We start from the raw sequence: 9,061 nt of genomic DNA on the forward strand, positions 1-9,061 counted from the left end.
ATGGCAATCGCTTGTTGATATGATGCCATCCTGATTTTAGCGGCGTCTCTTAGTTCTTCATTTAGGACTAAGTTATCTTGCATCGTCTTTGTTTGTTTCAACGTTGTTGTTGGATCCGGATGTTGGCACTCGTATTTCTGCAGGATGATGCGGCTTCGCGACCATACACCAGGGAGTAAGGTGTTTGCACTGTCGCGCTTTTGGAGTTGTCTGTCGCCCGCCATAGTACTAATGGAAGTTCTTGACCCATCCGCCTCGTCTTCTTTTCGACTTCTTTTTAGGCGACTTATGACTACCTTGTTGCTTGACTCTGCCTGGCCATTAGCTTTTGGGTATCCAGGGGTTGATGTTACCAGGTTGATGTTCCATTCTTGGCAGAATGCTTGGGTCCTTTTACCCACGAATTGAGTTCCATTGTCACATGCTATTTCTGATGGGACTCCATATCTGCAAATAATGTTTGTCCTGATGAAGTATATTATTTCTTTTTCGGTTACTTGCCTGTAAGAGTCAGCCTCGATCCACTTAGAGAAGTAATCAGTCATGGCTAACATGAAGACTTTTTGCCACTGAGCTACAGGCGGTTTTCCCACAATGTCCATGCCCCACTTTATAAATGGCCGGGCACGGAAATTGAATGAAGGAGTTCGGATGGTGATGTATGATTGGTGCATGGATTTGGCAAGCTTCGCATTTCGAAGAGTATTTCGAGTGATCGACCCTCGGCGTAGGCCGAGTAGCTTTGTCTCCGAGAATTTTGCTTGCCAGGCTCTTTCCTCCTTTATAATTGTCACAATGTCCATCATGTATTTCTTGAAGTACTAGCTTGGCTTCGTCAGGCTCCAAGCATCTCAGGTAGGGTCCAGCCTGCGATCTCTTGAACAAAGTATTATTGATGATAGCATAAGATGAAGCTCTAATTCTAAAGGCCCTTGCCTCATGTCTTCCCTGAGGTAGTATTCCTCGGAGAAACCAATCATAATAAGGTTTAGTCCAAGAGTTACTTGTCTGATTGACGTGGTTGACTGTTCGGTGTTTCTTTGATAGTCGGTTCTAATAAGTGCACAATTAGTATTTTATCAAAAATAGCGTGGGTAAAGTTTGAACCTAGGCTAGCCAGAGCATCAGCCTGGGTATTCAGGTCTCTAGGTATTTGATCGATATCAAATGAAGAAAATTTAGCGGTAAGGTCTTTTGCATGTTCTAAATACGAAATCATTTTTGCATCCTTAGCCGTATAAATTCCCTTTATTTGATTGGCAATTAAGAGTGAATCAGTTTTTACCTTTAGGTTTTGAACACCGAGGTCTAGACATACCTTTAACCCTGCTATCAGGGCTTCATATTCTGCTTCGTTGTTGGTAGCTTTGAACTCACAGCTTACAACCTGGGCTATTACATCTCCCTGGGTGATTTAAGTACTAATCCTAACCTTGTCCCCCTGGCATTGGATGCCCCATCTATGAACAAGGTCCATTCTTGGTCTAGGGTTTTATTCTCTAGTTGGTTGACCTCTTTTATTAGGTCTGGTTCCAGTTAGGGTGAAGTCACCCACAAAAACTGCTAGGGCTGCGATTTGATCACGCCTGGTTCAAAGGAGATGTCATATGTACTAATCAGACCGACCATTTGGCCATCCCGCTGAAAGTTCAAAGCTTACGTGGGACAGACTTTATGGGTAAGTTGGTCCTGACTATAATTGGGTGACTTTCAAAATAAGGTCTCAGCTTGGTACACGACATTATCAATGCTAAAACATATTTTTCAAGTAATCCATACCTCAACTCAGCATCTAGCAGACTCTTACTTACATAGTAGACGGATGTTGTTTGCCGTCCTGTTCTTTTACCAGATCGCACCGATCTTTGTGTTGGTGACAGATAGGTATATCTTGACAAAGGTTCTCCTTTTTCTGGTTTAGCCGATAAGGGTGGAGATGATTAAAGCGGTTCGTGCGCACTACCCTACTGTCAATTTTTGGATATCCTTGACGGACTTGGGTGACTTGTAGTTCCAGGATGGCCTTTATCTGCTCAGCTTGCTTCTATGCCTCTTTTTGTGACCATATATCCAAGAAATTTGCCTGCAGAGACCCCAAAGTGGCATTTTGCGGGTTCGACTTCATGTTATATTTTTCTAATATCTCAAATGTTATTTCTAGGTGCTTCACATGATCTTCCGCATTCTTGGATTTCACCACCATGTCATCTATGTATACTTCCATGATGTCACCTATCCGGTCTTTAAACATCATGTTGACCAGGCGACGTACGTTGCCCCCGCATTCTTCAGCCGAAAGGCATGGCGGTGTAACAAAGATATGCCTCGATGCCCGTAATGAATGCGATACTCTCCTGGTCGGCAGGTGCATCTTTATTTGATTGAATCCGGGAAGCATCCATGAATGTTAGCATCTCGTGGCCCTCACTGTTGCGTCTACCATGGCATCAATATGAGGCGGGGGGAACGGATCTTTAGGACGGCTTTGTTCGTGTCGGTTTAGTCAACGCAGACTCTCCACTTTCCATTCTTTTTCTCGCACAACAACTACATTAGCCACCACTCGGGGTACATTACTTCCCTGATCATCCCCATATCCAGGAGTTTTTCTACTTCTTCATTTATTATGGTATTTCTTTCACCGCAAATTTGCGCCTTTTACATTGCACGGCTTAAAAGATGTGTCAATATTGAGCTTATGAGTAATAATATTAGCGCTAATTCCAGTCATATCAAAATGTGACCAAGCAAACCAAGATGATTTATTTTTGAGAAATTTTACCATTCGGGCCCGACACTATCTCGTGCGTCGGATCCTATTAAAACATACCCGTCGGGGTACTCGGGTCTAGAATTACTCCGATCTGTTTCCATTCCGGGAGGTGCTACATACGTGCTCGACGGTCATCGTAATTGCTATGCCGGGGACTTACCCGCCTTGAAGGCTTCAAGGCCGATGTGTAGCATTCTGGGGCCGTCTTGTGATCCCCTTTGATTGTGGCTATGCCCCGGTTTGTTGGTATCTTGATGCACCGTGATAGGTTGAAGGTACGGCCTTGACGTTGTGAATCCGAGTGGTCCGCCTGGGATGGCGTTGTAGGATGACAAGCAATCAAGGACCCCAAACTTTTCGTAGGATGAGACTCCTTCCACATAGGTTGGGAGGTGGATCTCTCTAGAGTGCTCCCGGTTTCTCCACCGAACCCTACTAGAACGCCGGATTTTTCTTTGATTTGATCCTCGTTTATCTTCATGGCTTTCGATCGTCAAGCATGATCGGGTTTCTTGAGTGCCTCCATCTACCAGGATTCTTCTTCTTGTGGTCGTTCCAATCGCATAGAGATGACCAGGCCATCGTGATGAACATCAGGGATGCCCACTAGGTCGCAATCATTGAAAGTGATTGTTGGAACTGATCCGACTTGCGGTTACACGGTCCTTGATGTCCTGGCTATCTTTTTTGCCGCTGAGCTTGTCAGGCCACAAATTTCTGAACCGCCTGATATGAATTTTACTTCATAGAGTGGTGGTGGTGGAGGGAGGCTGCGATCTTGCTTGTGCTCCTGATTTTCTTTATCCTGGTTTGCATTCCTGTCTTTTGACTTGATCAGGTCTTTTAAGTATCCTGATTTTAGCAGATAGGCCACTTCCTTCCTCAGAGTGAAACAATCATCCGTGGTGTGTCCAATATCCATGTGAAATTCGCACCATTTTGAATTGTCTCTTCTGGGATTTGGATTTTCTACCTTCCTGGGCCATCTAACAGCTGTCCCCATGTTGTCAAGCCTCTAGATCAATCCTGCAGTGTCAACACAAAAGTAATGTTCGGAGATAGGTGGATAAACCTTAACCTTACCTTGATATTCGTGAGTCAGGTTGACTTCTGATTGATCTGGCCTGGAATATGGAGTAGGTCTGTAATTGTTCCCTCTGTTGCTTTTCCTATTGCTTTTTTCATGATCCCTTGGTCCACTGGGTGATCCAAGCTTGTAGCTTTTATCTTCTTCCACGGCTGATGAAGGCAAGGGTCTTGGCTTGAACATCTTCGAAGGTGTGGCAGGGATACTTAGTGAGTTCATTGTATAAGTCACTATGTGGTAGTAACCCCCGTCTAAATGCCTCCACCTTTGTTCCAACGTCACACCTGGGTATAGATACTTTTTCTTTGTTGAACCTTGCAAGGAATGTCCTAAGTGTTTCATCAAAGCTTCGTGTAACTCGGTAAAGGTCATTGGATCGTTTCTCCAACTCCCCGCTACTTGCGAACTCACGGTTGAAACTGTGATCGAGGTTGGCAAAGGAATGGATCTGCCAAGTGGCGGGTTGATGTACCATTGCGGGCGGGGCGGTCAAGGTCGTCCCAAATCCTTTACACATGCAAACTTGTCTGCGAATTGGGGAATGGATGCGACCAACATTTTCTGCTTGTAAAGAGCCACGTGATTTTGTGGATCCGTGGTTCCATCATAGACCCTCATGGATGGAATTGTGAACTTCTTTGGTAGGTCTACTTTGGCTATTTCGTCTATGAAGGGTGAATCGGATAGCTTGTCGGGCGACTTCTTCCATACGGCGGTACTCCTGGTATCTTGTCAAATTTTTCATTGAGTTTCTTGATCTCCGAACTACGCCATCATGATAGGCTGCTGCAGATTCATCAGGTTTATCATCATTTTTCGGCTCTTCATCACCATCTACGTTAGTGATTTTAGGAGTATTTGGGCTCCCAAAACTGGAAAAATCAATGTTTTTGATAATTGATGAAAATGGGGTTCCCGGTTGGAATCTAGAGCACCCCCTTGGTTTTTTCCGTTTTTGTTTGGTGGTGACTCGATTCTTTCAATTGCAGGATCTCTGCTTCAATTTGGGCCACTTTTTCTTTCAGGCTTTCCAACTCAGCGATTTTTTGGAGAGCTGCATTCAATTGATCTTCAACGGTGGGTTGGGCCATTCTTGTAGGTTTTTAAGTTTTTGTAAGATGAGAAAAAAGGGTTTAAAGAGCTAGATGCCCCACGGTGGGCGCCAATTGTTTTGTGTGGATTTTGCGCAAAAGGCGAAATCAGTCGTGTGATGTTGTGCGGGGTTAACTAGCTCTAATTAGATTTACTCGTCGAGGTTGATGGGGTACGATTTAAGCTGTAAATAAGATAATAGAAATAACAAGACAAACAATTTTGTACGTGGAAAACCCTTAAATGGGAAAAAACCACGGGCACCAAGCCCGGAGAGGATTTCACTATATGATTTGAGAGAATATTCTAATGATAACAATAATGCTTGTAATTCTAATTAATATGTGCTCTTCTTCCTGTGTACGAATGATGTCCCCCTTCAGATTTCTCAAGTGTTCTTTATATAGCTTCCCATCTTGAACGGCTGCATGATCAAGCATTGAAGGCTGAATATTCTCCATAATTGCTGGTAATAATTGCCAAATATATCCTTCTTAATTACCGTAATTCTTTGCATAATCTTTACACTTAATGCTGCGTATTTATTTCCTTTAATACACGCGGATTTGGTCAAATATTGTCCTGATATTTAGACCGTTGTCCTCTCCATGGCCTGGCGCCTAACTTCATGTGCCCTGAGAGCCTGGCACCCTGAGAGCCTGGCAGTCAGGTTTAGGTGAAATGCTGATCAGGGTGGTCTGCGGATTTCCAGGCCTAACAGTCGCTATTATAGACTAGTAAGTCATCCCCTTGAAAAGTGTATTAACACTGAAAGAGAAAATTATGCAGCTCTCCAGAGACGGAAAAATTATCCTTGACTTGGATGAAACAGTAGCTACAAATCAAACTACTGCAGTATTGGAGCAGCATGAGGAACACGAGGAGCCAATGATGCATTATGGGTGGGATGTATGCATGTTGCAATTCGGGAGCCTTGAACCTGTTGCTATATGGTTTCAAAAGTCATCTTCATCGATATCCCCAAAAGCAGGATTAGATCCTCAAAATGAGAAGAATGTAGATGATGATGATGAAGGGTGGACTTTAGTCACTCACAAGAAGACGAAGAAACAAGTATGGCAAGCAGTCGAACATGTCCATCATCGACGAAAGCAATCAAAGAAGATGAAATCCTGCATGTCTGATGGGGAGAAGAAGTCTGAAACAGTGGTCGAACCATGTGTCTTGCCTATCAATATGCCTAAGCAAAAATCGTTGAGTCATATTGCTCTAGAAGAATTTCTTCCAAGAGATTTCTTGAACAATGTTACCGTATGTACCATTTCTGCAGTAGGTCATGATGATAAAGAAAAAGTAAAGGAAAACGAAGCAGATGATGCGGTACCATCACAACAATTACAATCTTACCCTCAAAAGGAAAATGAAGTTGTAAAAGCTCTCAACGCTCTTCCCGCAAATATGGGATGGAGACAAATCTTTCGCCTGCCGAAAGAGAAGCGTCAGATAATACTCCAAGGACTTGATAAACTAGAACTATACGCTGGCAAGATGAAAGATGTAGGAGAGCTTGCAGAGCCGTCAACACAATGTGTCTCCTGCAATGCAGCCTTGACCTTTTCAGATGATGATCAGCTTCTTGGTTCCAAGCCTCACAATAGGCCGCTATATGTGTCAGGCTACATTCGAGGACAAAAAGTTAACAGAATCTTAATAGATGGAGGCTCAGGAGTAAATCTCATGCCCAAAGCAACCATGAAAGAGTTAGGCATCACGGTTGATGAACTTTCCAGCAGTCGAACAGTTATTCGCGGTTTCAACTTAAATGGAGAGCGGGCTATTGGCATGATTCGTGTAAACCTTAGCATGGGTGACTTGTCATCTGAAACACTCTTCCATGTCGTTGAGGCCAAGACATCATTCAAATTATTATTAGGTCGACCATGGAAACATGAAAATGGGGTCGTTGCATCAACCCTTCATCAATGCTTGAAGTAATTAATCCTGCAATATCAACACTGAAGTTATGTTCGGAAATAGGTGGATAAACTTTATCCTTACCTTGATACGCATGGGCCAGGTTAACTTCTGACTGATCTGGTCTTGAATATGGAGTAGGCCTATAGTTGTTTCCTTTGTTGCTCTTCCTACTACTCCTTTCATGATCCTTTGGTCTACTGGGTGATCCAAGTTTATAACTTTTATCTTCCTCTAGCCTGATGAAGGCAAGAGTCTTGGCCTGAACGTCTTCGAAGGTGTGGCAGGGATACTTAGTGAGCTCGCTATATAAGTCACTATATGGCAAGAACCCCCGCTGAATGCCTCCACTTTGTTCCAACGTCACACCCGGTATGGATACTTTTTCCTTGTTGAATCTTGCGAGGAATGTCCCGAGAGTTTCATCGGGCTTTTGTGTAACTCGGTAAAGGTCACTTTGGATCGTTTCTCCAACTCCACCGCTACTTATGACTGCTGGTTGAAATCGTTGATCGGGTTGGTGAAGGAATGGATGCTCCCGGTTGGCGAGTTGATGTACCATTGTAGGGCGGGGCGATCGGGGTTGTTCCAAATCCCTTGCACATCTGAGACTTGTCTCGAATTCGCCGGGAATAGATGCGACCACACATTTTTTGTTTATAAAGAGCCACGTGATTTTGTGGATCCGTGGTTCCATCATAGACCCTCATGGATGGAACTACGAACTTCTTTGGTAGGTCTACTTTTCCTATTTCGTCTATGAAAGACGGATCAGCATAGCTGTCAGGGGCAGCTTCTTCCATGCTGACAGGTACTCCAGGTATCTTATCGAATTTTTCATTGAGTTTCTTGATCTCCTGAACCACTGCCATCATGATGGCTGCTGCAGATTCATCAGGTTTCTCCTTGTCATTCTTTGGTTCACCATCAACATCAATAGATTTAAAAACACTTGGGCTCCCCAAACTGGAAAAATCGATATTTTTGATGATTGATGCAAATGGGGTTCCTGGTTGGAATCTAGAGCCTGCCCCTTGAGTTTTTTCTAATTTTTGTTTCAGGGCTGACTCGGATTCTCTTAATTGCAGGATTTATGCTTCAGTTTGGGCTACTTTTTCTTTCAGGCTTTCCAACTCAGCGATTTGCTGGAGAGCTGCATTCAATTGTTCTTCAACGGTAGGTTGGGCCATTTTTGTAGGATTTTTGAATGTTTGTAAGATAAGAAAAAAGGATTTAAAGAGCTAGATTCCCCACAGATGGCGCCAATTGTTTTGTGTGGATTTTGCGCAAAGCGAAATTAGGTCAGGGTAGATTTAAGTAGGGTTAACTAGCTCTAATCGGTCTACTGGTCAGGTCGTCAGGGTAGAATGTATGCTATGAATATAACAAAAATAACAATAATAAGACAAAGTATTTTGTACGTGGAAAACCCTTGAATGGGAAAAAACCACGGGCACCAAGTTAGGAGAGGATTTCACTATGTAATTTAGGAGAATAATTGTATGACAACGACAATGCTTATATCTAAGTATCGTGTATGTAGATGTATGCTTCTTCTTGTGTGTATGATGTGTTGCAATTGTCTTCAAGGTATTTCTTATATAAGCTTCACTTGAAAGGCTGCCTGATGCTGGATTTAATTAATGCGGATTATTCTCCATAATTGTCCATAATAATTGTCAATATTTCTCCCTTAATTACTGCATTTACTGCAAGATCTTTCCATTCAATGCTGCGTATATAATCCTTTTATAATACGCGTTTATGGTCTAATATCGTTCTGATATTTTCACCGTTGTCCTCTCCATGGCCTGTGACACCCCGCGATAACGCGGAAAACATCACTTATAAATTCAAGCTGAAATTAGGAAATATTTGAAACTTTTAAAAATTTAAAGCGCGGGTTTATTAAAATCCAAAACACAAATAAAGATTTTCGGAAATAAAGATTAAATTATACAAACGTGATAGTCAAGGTAAGGGAAATTATATCCCTCGAATGACAATACAATAAAAGGTAAGTCTAAGCAATCCTGTTAAACCGACTACTAATCCAAGGTGCTCGCTAGCTCACACATGTCTTCACCCCATAGGTGCACCAACTAATACCTGTCATTCATGTAAACATGAACGCCACAGTCAGTGGGGAGTAACTCAAGGTTCTCCCAGCCACA

This window comes from Silene latifolia, chromosome Y, assembly GCF_048544455.1.
Source record: "Silene latifolia isolate original U9 population chromosome Y, ASM4854445v1, whole genome shotgun sequence".
NCBI lineage: Eukaryota > Viridiplantae > Streptophyta > Magnoliopsida > Caryophyllales > Caryophyllaceae > Silene > Silene latifolia.